This window comes from Melospiza melodia, chromosome 13, assembly GCF_035770615.1.
Source record: "Melospiza melodia melodia isolate bMelMel2 chromosome 13, bMelMel2.pri, whole genome shotgun sequence".
Classification (NCBI taxonomy): Eukaryota; Metazoa; Chordata; class Aves; order Passeriformes; family Passerellidae; genus Melospiza; species Melospiza melodia.
This window is the reverse complement of record NC_086206.1, coordinates 7480940-7492500: the sequence shown is the minus strand read 5'-3', so window position 1 is coordinate 7492500 and position 11561 is coordinate 7480940. Positions and strand designations below refer to the sequence as shown.

Sequence of the window (11561 nt, the reverse complement as noted above, 5' to 3'; positions counted from 1 at the left end):
TGGGAATTACACAACTTCTATTATTTAACATTATACCCAGTTATCCCCACAGCAACTACCAACATTGATCATGTCAATTCCGTGATACCTCTGGTTCTTTTAAAAGACATTGCCTGCTATTTGTGATTTTCAACTGTCCAGCTAACTTTTCAAGACATTATTTTCACATAGAACATGACATCAAATTCTTCTATTTATCTAAATATGAGTTGTCAACTAGTCCTGTTGATATTTTCTGTAGGAAATAAGAGCAGACCCTCACAGAAAAGGTTGGCAAGAGTGAAGTTTCCCGTTACCTAGAGAAACTGGGGCTAAAACTAATTGCTATGGACAAAGACAAAACCTTTGGGGACCCTGATATATGCAAAAATAAGTTTGTCCCCTGTCCAGACAAATACACAAAATCTCAACCAATGGCTAATTTAACTTAAAATATTAGATGAACTCTGAAACTGAGGGGAAACGGTGACAGAGGTGTTGGAAACCCAGAAAAGTGAAATGGAAATTACCTTTTATCACCAGCAGGCAAAACCATCAGAAGCAATATGAATTTCACAAAAATCCTAACACTGACTCAGTCAGCAACGCAGTTCTACCAGCTGAACAGCATTGTCTCTGATTGTCCATCTCAGGTAAGATTTTACCATTACAGGTAAGATTTCAAATATTCTTCTTCTCACCTGGGGAAAAAATAAGGTTATACATGTACTACAGAGAAGACAGTCTGAATACAACAGAGCTAGTTCTGTGCCCATCAATGTCAAAAATCACCTGTAAAATCTTTATAACCAAAAGGAATTTCTAAGAAAGAAAGAATGAGCATCATATTTGGTTTTTCACAATCCAGACTGGATTTATAAGAACTGAAGAAAAAAAATCATCTAATCTAAATAAATAGATTCAGAAATCAGTACATCTAAGAAAAAGCATGGCAACACAGTTCTCCATAATCCAGACAATAAAAACACAAAAAGGTGCTCCAATAATTATTTTATAAAAATCAATTAATAAAAATTTAATTCAATGGATTATGAACTTCCTTTTCTTTCCAGATTTATTTGCAGTCCACAAATGTTTGTCAACAAGAGTACATAGAGACAAGCTAGGACTGGGCAGAGAAAAGAGGTGGCAGCTCTTGTTTAGATTCATGAAGGTAATGCTCATATGCTGCATCTCATTTGGAAGCCATTCGCAAGAATTAAGGTAGAGGATAGATATGCCATATATATATTTATAGAACATCAAGATATAGACATAAAATACATAACAAAAAGGCTGACATCAGGACAGATGGCTGGTTCTTACATTTTTGCCAGGATATGCATCCTCTCTTCAATTACGACTAGATTTGTCAAGTTCTGATTATATATTGGCATAAAATTGTTACATCCAATCACATAATCAAAACTGTGCTACTAATAAGAAAAAATACATTAAAATAATTATAAAATATTCTTTCTACAAATCTTTATGCATTTCTATGCGTATCTTCTGAAATTTAAACACAAGTCAGAAGAGCAGGGTGGGAATCTGTATTTCTACATGTGCATAATCTATGCAATAGACACTTAGGCTGATTTTGAAAGAGTCAAATTATGATAGAAAATACACTCTAACTAAAATAAAAATACATTGCAAATAAAAAACAATATAAAATTATTTCAAAGACAAAATGCAAACAATACGCACCAGAGTTTCTGTAATAAATTGGAAATTACATAACATGAAAAATACTATAATTCCTTGATCTGACCCTAATTCCACACTGATATTATCTCTTTTTAGTGATTATATAGAAGCCTACATAGCAAACACTATTTTCTATTCTTCATGTTATATAAGAATAACAACTACACAAGTCCTGGAAATGGATTTCACCGTCCTCTCAGTAAAATTTTGTATATTGCCAAAAATATATTTAGGGAATAATAAGGCAGTTTTGAAAAATCTGCAAAGAAACACATAATTGGAGTACATTAAATTACTTTGGCGGAGGGGATACCATAGGAGAACTCAAAGGTGGATGTTTTTCTGAAGCTAAGTAACAAAGATGACTAGAAGGCACGAGTATATAGTTAACATTAACTCTTTCCATGTGAAATTTGTCCTATATTGTATCAGGAAAGCAAATGATAGCATTTTTTAATTCTGTGTTATACTGCCCTTCTGTAAGCATTCTTCCTATTCGATTGCACCATCTGGTTGGCAATTTGCCTATGTGTCCTTCCTGCTTTCTTGGAAACTAAGCGTGGATGTGCTTAGGAAAGAAATGGGAAACATTGCCGCTCAAGGAGTTGCCTGCCTGCGCCATTTTAATTCTGCTCCCATTTGCGCCCCTTTTCTTCCATGTCATCACCACGTTCCTGATCCCTCTGGCCACAGACTGGGTTACTTCCAGTAGCGGTGATACCAAACATTTAAATTTCAAACAGCTTTCTAAAGAAATGCTTCCGTGTACTCCCTCCACAAATAAAGGCATTTTAGGGTTGGTTTATGTGGCTGTATTTAAGGTGCACAGCACCACTTTATTTTAATATGCCTTGGTGTATCTGGACACATGGTTCTTCCCACCCTCTTTCTCTCCATTTTTGAACAATTTATATTTTGTAACTAGTAACTAATTTTCCACACATTTTTCATTTTTATTTTATCTATAAGGTCTTACATCAAAACGCTAGCCATTCAATGTAAGGACACCATATGATAAAGCACCAAAAAAAGTGCCTTTTAAAACATTTTATTTATATCATGAAGCAGTGTCAGCAAAAATGCGGCCCTGCTTCCTCTACAGCATCCCCTCCAACCATGAGACAGTTGGGCTGGAGGGCTTTGTACAACTAAGGACCTCGTACTAGGACTACATATAAGTGAGTGCAGCTCACAGTTCATTGCCCTCTAACAAACCTTGGAAGAATCCAGGTATTATTATCCCTTGTTTTAGGTTTGCCATATTAGAGGCAATAATGTCATCCAAGTATAACACAGAAAAATGAGAAATATCCAGGAATTCCAGCCTTTTGGAGGGTAAACATAATTGGGAGCATGAAAGGTATGTTGTGCACATACCTGTTGCCATCTGCATGGGTCATAAATGGGCCATATATGGGCAAATACACCTTTTCTTCCAGTAGAGGTCAAGAGCTCTAGAAGATTTTGGTCTCAGAAACCACAGATAGAGAAGTGATTTGATGAATGTATTAGTGAGGATCCAGATGCAGAGATTTTATTGAAATATCTGTGTTTTGTTACCCAGGAATTAACTGCACACCTGGAAAGAGTTCTCCAAAATAGCAAGAAGTTGTTTAAAGGCTTAAGGTTAAACTCATAAGGCATTAGAAGTCTTAGATAGGAGACATGCACTAATACAGAATCCAAATCCTTCAGAATCTCAGCTCAATTAGCACTTAATCCCACAATTAATGGACCATGGCTGCCAACCTCTCAGCCATCAATGTTTCCTCCATGTAGAGCTCCTTACGTACCTGAGGGTTTACATTTGGGCAAGGACTGGAAGCACTCCCTCTTCTCAGTGCTGATAAACTCAATGCTCTGGTCAGACCTTAATCCCCACTGGATTCATAAGTATTCCTCTGCCTCCCAAACTGCCTTCAATGGATGTTCATCACCTGTCTCATTAGGTTCCTTACAAAATATGGAGTTGGAAGATGGGATGGTAGCACACCTTTGTGTTTTGAACACCTACAAACACCTGTGACATCCCCACCTCAGTGACTAACGAGTGCCAGCTGCTCATTCTGTGTGCATTGATCACACCATCCTTCTCCCTTTGCCTCCTCTTTCTTCCCACCTTCACTTCAAGTATTGCAATGAAAATTGCAACCAACAGTCATACCTAGAACCTACCTATTCCATTTAGAGCGCTGCAAGAATGTAGTGCTCTGTGAGGAGAGCAATTTGTGATGCTGACTTTAGTGTGAGTAAGGAAATCCCTGAGATTATACAGTTCATCAGAACAAATTTTCCCCCCATTCCTCTCAAATGTCGTCTTTGACCCTCAGACCCTCAGCTTTACCCATGATACTCTGTGTGTCTTGAATCTCCCTGCTCTCCTGCAGAACAAACTCTCTAACTGCTGCCTGCCTCAGCAGTAATCTCTTCTCTTTTCTGAGCTATTTATGACTTAATTTGGTGCCACAAAGTTTGCTGACTATATCTTTAACTGTCTCCTTGATACCTTGACATAAAATAATCATGAAAATTGGAAATTTTTTAATGGGAAATGCCCCTGGATTTCCATTAAAGTGCTTTTGGTTATGCCAAAGCAATTCCATTGGCCAAAACCAATAAGTTAAACATTGTTTTGTTGCAGTTCTGCCTGTGAAAGCTCTTAATACTGAAGGCATGTCAGTATTTTAAACCAGATGCAACATCTATATTTACATATACAATAGTCCTTAAAAATCTTCTGAGCACAAATAAGTTTTCAGCATAAAAACAAGTATTTAGCATAATTAAGATACCCACAGTGTCTTAAATATTCTGCATTCCAACTACTAAGACATACTTCAGTATCCAATTGCCAGATCACTGCAGCAGTTAGTAAACCATGACTTTTTAATGGGAAACCCTGTACATGTTAAAAAATGATACAGTTCCCAATCTTATGTAACTAAAGATATCTTACGCAGATTATGATGATTTAGAAACCTCTGAAAAACAGATGTGCCAAGCAACCCACTTAAAGGAAGCATATATTGTATTTATTTATTAATTTATACAGTGCCCATCTCAAAGCAGAGTCTGGAATCCTGCACAAAATAAACAAAAATTAAACCAAACTGGGCTCAGAGCCAAGAGAAATCAACTGCATGAATAAAATGGGGAGGGTGAAAGAAAACTATTCCAAAAAGATATATACATGTCTCCAGATACTGGGCTGTCTTGTGGACATGTCATAATATCAATACTGGAAGTAACAGAAATACAATTTACAGCAAGGACAGAAATATTCAAGAAACAAAGGAGAGCAATTATGACAGAGTTAATTTACAGCTATTGAAAGCCACAGCACAGAGGCAATTACATCAGAGGAAATACAAACTGTGTAAATTTTGAATGAAGATTGAGTACATCTACTGTCACACAACATCTATAGGATTTCAGCTCCAACTATTGATCATATTGCATTTCATTCTTTGATTGAAATATTTAAACAGTAAGAAAACATTGCAACTGCTGTGGGAGAGCTTTTGAGTGGGTATTCCCTCAAATATATGGACTCCTATTATATTACTGTCCTCCTTCCCATATTTTATTTATAACACATCAGGGTTTTTAGTCCTTTTTTATGATTTTGATGACTTAGATGAATAATGATGAGGTAGCTGCCTAAATACAGAGCTGCTATGAAGAAATGCCTCCGAGATCTAGGGAGAAAAGAGAAGGAAGCAGCACATTTTATGTTCAAAAGGCACAAAGACCAGACCACACAATTAAATTGACTTTTGGCTGTGTATCCTCTCCTGATCACAGAATGGGTCATATTGGAAGGGACCACACCAGGTTATTTGGTCTGACCTTCCTGCTCAAGCAGGGCCAGCCCCAAGCACAGGGCACAGGCTGTGTCCAGGTGGGGTTTAAATATCTCCCATGAGGGGAGACCACAAAAGGTCTCTGGGCACTTTGCTCCTGTCATCCTGAAAGTGGAGTTTTTCCTGATGTTCAGGTGGAAGGGATGGATATCCTGTGTTTTAGTCTCCGGCCATTGCCTCTTGTCCTGTTCCTGGGCCCCACAGCAGAGCCTGGTCCATCCTCTGATGGACACAGATAAGATCCCCTTGAGTCTCCTCCAGGTTAAACAGGCCCAGCTCCCCCAGCCCAGAACTGGACATGGGGCTGAGCAGAGGATCAGGATCCCCTCCCTGACCTGCCATCAGTGCCCTTCCACACGCATCCAGGATCTCCCGGCCTTGTCCCCAGAACATGCTGCCGGCCAGGGACGCTGGGCTGTCCACCCTCCCTGACAGAGCTGTCTCCCAGCAGCTCAGCTCCCCACCTGGACAGTGATGAATTCCCTCTGGAATTCCCTATTTGCTCCAGCATGGACACTTTTTGGCCTGGATACCCGTTTTTGAGATCCATTTGGTGGCAATAAGCCCCCTCAGGCCCAGGGTGGCCGGGCCCAGCATTGGCATGAGGGGAAGAGCCCTCACCAGCACCTGCTGGTTTTGACTCTTTTTTCATTATTATGTTATTTTGCCCATACATTGAGCTCTACAAACATTTTTTTTTCTAACACCCTCTCTCCTAAGACACCCCAGCATCAGTCCTGCGGGTGACACGGAATTTTACAAATTTATACGCTGAAGATATTTTTAGTGACTCCCAATCTCTCCAACTTACTTTTTCGGAGTCTCTGTCTAAACAATCCTCTCCTTATAAAACTAATGAAAACTTTAGCAACAGGTTCAGATTCCTTTGCCAAGGGACAGGATTTCAAAGTGAGATTCAACAACCAAATCCCAATCAGAGAAGAAAAAGACTTTTTCTTCTTCACTTAGTGGCTTTGAACTATTTATAACTAGGCAAAGTTTTACTGAAGGCGAGTGGTACAGTAATACGTCTGAAAATATCAATGATGTTAAAACCCTGAGAAAATGTAAACACATTTAAGACATGGAAAAAAGTATATCTATAAATAGTTGTAAGGATGGACAGTAACCAATAATGTGTGGCCCTAACTCAGTTAATTCATCTTGTATTGCACATAATACCAAAATATTGAGAAACACTATTCTGAAAAAAACAAAATTGCTTAAAAAATTTTTTGTTCAAATATTTTCAATGCCTTTATACTTCATTTAGCATTTTGAAAGTTGCTAACGAAATTATGTAGCAGTAATACAAATTAATCTCTTACAACTATAATATAAAGAAATGTGCCATGTTAAGGTTCGTAAAAACTCTTATAAAAGTATATTTCAAAATAGTTGATTAAACCAAAATCTTTGACTGTATTACATAAACTCCTCAAAATTAACTTCTTCTCCCATTTTAAATATTTCCATTTTTTTCTAAATATTTATTTCAAACACTGAGTTTACTTCCTTAATTGCGTGTTATATTTTCAGGGGAGTGAGCTTCCCCTCATGCATCTCCAAGCAGACACCTGCATATGCATGAGCAAGAGAAGCATTCAAACACCTGCTATGAACCTTTTTTCCAGGGAAAGTTTAGCAGAGAATCTCTTTAACACCTATGATTAAAAAACATTTTACCAGGAATCTCTTATTGATTCAGATCCTAGCTGAAGCCCCCAATCAGCTTTATCAGAAATGAAGCTCTTCAGACTTCTAATTATAACACAATTTTCACTTGCCCTTTAAGGAATTACAATGCATCAGGATACAATTTTCTCTCCTGAGTGCTTGCCTCCAGATTATTAATACTTTCTCAAAGTTGCAGCCAAAACAGCTCATTTCAAAAATTCAACAAAGATGCCTTGCCAGGGTTAGCAAAATCTGGCAACTCATTCCTTTAAATGCTTTTGCACTCCCAAACTTGAGGGCAAAGGTATAAGAAATAGAGGCAGGGAGGTGAAGCTGAAATTGTAAAAGAAGGAAAATAATGAAACAAAGAACCTGAGGAACAACTCTCTTCAATAAATCAAATTAGCCTAGTCCAAAACTGGAGGGGGAAAAAAAAAAGAAAACCAATTCTCTAATACTTAATAACAACTTACAAAGCCATAGCAGAGAGCCCCAGAAATGCTCTCACAGAGCTTGGCATCACTCAGGTTGGAAGGGATCTTGATGGACCTACAGTCCAATCTTTGCTCAAAGCAGGGTCAGTCCACAACTCAGATCAGATTTCTCACAGCTTTGTCCATTTGGGTCCTGAAAAGCTATATAAACTGGAGAGTGCACAACTCTGGAGGTCCAAAGCTTAATTACCCTCTTAGCAAATTTATTTTTCCTTGAATCCAGGCAGATCCTCCCCAGTTCCAGTTTGAGCATTACCTTTTCCCTGCCACGGTGAACCTCAGTATGTTCTCTGCCTCCTCCTCTTTTGTCTTCCAAGTTTCAGAAATAATGCCAAGATCAGGCAAGCTGCTGTGGCAAAAAAGAAAAAAGAAAGGACATTAAAACTGGATTGCTATAGAAACTGGATGGAGGAAATACATGAAATAAAATACAGGAACAGGAATCCAATAAACAACTAAGGTTGTTGTGGTGTGCAAGGTGAGAACAGAGTAAATAAGCATGAGAATTGGGAGTCAAATTCTATAGCCTGGTGTCTCCAACACAAAACATGGTGCAGCACTGTAAGTAGAGACAAAAGAGATGAAGTAAGGCTAATTAACTAAATTAATTCTTACCTTAATTAGGTATTACTAACTTTCCAGCTTCAAGGTTTTCTTTTAATGCAGTTTTCTGTAATAATGAACCATATACCTATTTAACTGATTTTGATGCAAGAGAACGGATAAATTAGAAGTGCAGTCATGAAAAGCCCATGACATACATGTTGTGATGACTGCTGTGGCATCTGCCATAGTTTTCAGGTCTGAATTGCTCTTTAGTAACATTAATTTCCCAATGTGTGACCATATTTTCAGGTACTTTCTGAGACTGGCCATTGTATAAGTAGCTAAAACCTTTTTCATGCAGACCCTTTTCAAAATGTCATTACTGAAAATAGGAACAGTTCAACTGATGTGGATTGAAATCCTTGGACTTTACAAGTACATCATATTTCTGAATGCATAAAGCTACAACTCAGCAGGTACTTAGGTATGTGCATACTAATTGCATTCCAATAGTACTTTCGATATCAGTGGAATTGACAATGTTTTTGAAATGAATCATCCACATGCCCATAATGCCAAGTAAGAGATCAGACTAAACTGATAAGAGGAAAAAGGGACGTGAAAGGCCAGAAGTACGATATGGACTTTATCATCTTACAGGCATTACAAACAGAAGTAAGGAGACAGAAGGATATTAGTAAGTGGTCACAAAAAACACTTCAAAAACACATAATCAAGATGTACATAAAGCTTATAGAAAGCTTTTCATTCTCTTTTGCCTCGAAGACTCAGAAAGAACTTATGCGCTTCTTGAACTGGTAGCTTAGTGGCACATGGGGATCTTGCCTTTGAAACAATTAATTAATTAGAGAACAATTCAGTATCAGATCCTGCTCCTGAATGAAGTTGAAAGCAGTGGAAGAGAGGATCTGAGATCTGCTTTTTGCTTTTTTGGTAAGGAAGAATATTGCAGGGTTTAACCCATGTTCCTTACTGGATGATCTCATGGGAAAGGGAGTTCCAGTTCACACAGCAAAACCACAGCTGAAATCATTCTGACCAATGATGGAACAAATGCATCAATATAATCCGTCACATAAATGTTAGGACTAAGCTGGCAAAACCTCATTCATGTGAATAATCCCATCAATACAAAGTCTAGATTAAAGGATACACATCAAACCCCAGCAGAGGTAAGGTTTTAAGCTCACCGTTTTAGACAGATAGAAACATCCAAACTTCTGGGACATTCATTAGAATCAAAGAGCAAAGCTCTCAGGGTCTGACCATTAATATGCTGGCACACAGCAATCTCTGTGAGGCAATCAAGCTCTTTTTCAGAATTATATGATCATCCCTACCTATATGCCACTTCTTAAATTTTTCAAAAGCTTTCTTGCTTTTGATTTACTGCTTTTCTTCTGGGGTTTATCAACTGCTTTTAGCTTCCTGGCACACTCCCAGACTCATCTGAGTAGTAGCATAAACCCAGTGATCTTGGCATCTAGAATTCTATCTTTAAAAAGCTAAATACCTTTGTTAGTGTCATGGTGGGTTCAAGCTTTCAATACAAACTTTCTCTCTCCTGTAGAGCACACACTCACAGGAATAACCACACTCCCAGTGCAAAGCACACACACAGAAATAACCATACTCCCAGTGCAGAGCACACACACAGGAATACCCATGCTCCCAGTGCAGAGCACACGCACAGAGGAATAACCACACTCCCAGTGCAGAGCTCACACCAGCGACCCAATTGCTATGTTTGCTGTGCCACACTTAACCTTACTGTTTTAGACCTGTGTTTCCAATATACAATACAATAGTAATTGCAAATGGCCTTCAACAGCATCTCAAGAACACAATTATATTATATAATGATATCTGAGAATTAGCAAGACACCATACCACCCTGTTTATCCATAAGTAACAGGGTATGATGAATGAGTAAAGCAGTTCCTAGCTAATGCCTTTCTGACCACCAAAATTCACTAAATGGATGATTCTAATTGCTTCCCAGTGTTTCTGAAATACCACATTTACAAAACTTTCCTTTTATAATCTATATAGATAGTGCTACTTAAAATAAAATCTACCTGCGTATGCTTCAGGCCTTACTTTAATGAAAGTCTACCCTTATTGTAGATATGGTCACACAGAAACCATGGAAGTGACATTACAGACCACAATGGTCACTTATGGAAAATGCTTTTTTTTAATGAAAAAACGACGTTTTTCTAAAGTAATCAACCTTGAACTTAGCAACAGGTAAAACACTAATCTCTCCTTTGCCAGACCCTGGGGATTGCACAACTGTGGATTTCTGTGTAAGTTTTCATTGAATTATTTTTTAGATAACTCAAGACATTTACAAGCCTTATTTAACACAGAACACATCTGTACCATTTCACCTTTCTCTGATAGGTTTTATTTAGGGGCCTTTCCCCAAAGTAATGAATTTTTTCCCTTCCCAAAATCATAGAACGCTTTGTGTTGGAAGGGACTTTAAAGACTATCCAGGTCCAACCCCTGCCGTGGGCAGAGAACTTCCACCATCCCAGGGTGCTCCAAGACCCCTCCAACCTGACTTTGAACACTTTCAGGGATAGGGTAACCACAGCTTCTCTGGGCAATCTGTGCCAGTTCCCTCACAGGGAGAGAATTTCTTCCAATATCTAATCTAAGCCTTCCTCTGCGCAGTACGCAAATACAATTTGTTCACAAGATCCATGTGAAAAGGCACTATTAACTTGAATTTTTTAATTCCTTATCTGAATATCTTGAGGTTTTCCCAGCTCTGATGAGCTCTCCTGTGCCCAGTATTCAGTTCCCAAAAAGATTCCCCAAAATAGCAGAAGCACCAGTTTCCATGTAGGTCGGCTGTGTTAGTAAATCCAGTGCCCCAGTCTGGGGCTGCTTAACCTGTTTTTCCTTGCAATGGTAAAGTCTGCTCCTCTCTGCTGCATAATGAACATGCCTGTTGCTGCCAAGGTCTGGGCACAGGTGTCAGTTCCTTGTCAGCCTCCAGGGCCAATAAACAGAGTCACTGCAATGTAAAATGAGGCAATACATTCACAAAGTCATCATCTTTTCCCAGAACATGTGAAGCTCCAAAATAAATGCATTTCAAACATTATAGCACTCTCATATTCATAAAGTTCATTACTGTTTTTAATTTTGCTTGCTGCTTATTTACTGTTTACTCTCTTGCTTTACTGCCCTGGTGAAATTGCAGTTAATTGATACCCCAAATGGAAAGAGAAAAGAAAAAAAAGGAGCACAATTCCAG

General features: G+C 38.4%; 1 long non-coding RNA gene across 1 annotated transcript in view; it reads right to left on the bottom strand.

Moving 5' to 3' along the window:
- LOC134424092 (uncharacterized) overlaps positions 1 to 8108 on the bottom strand; it is an 8363-nt gene extending 255 nt beyond the window's left edge. Inside the window, exons 1-2 of the long non-coding RNA XR_010029335.1 lie at positions 7980 to 8108; positions 510 to 680 (exon numbers count right to left, since the gene is read on the bottom strand). This is a non-coding gene — a long non-coding RNA (uncharacterized LOC134424092). The remainder of the gene's footprint in view (positions 1 to 509; positions 681 to 7979) is intronic.
- Positions 8109 to 11561: the final 3453 nt, after the last annotated feature.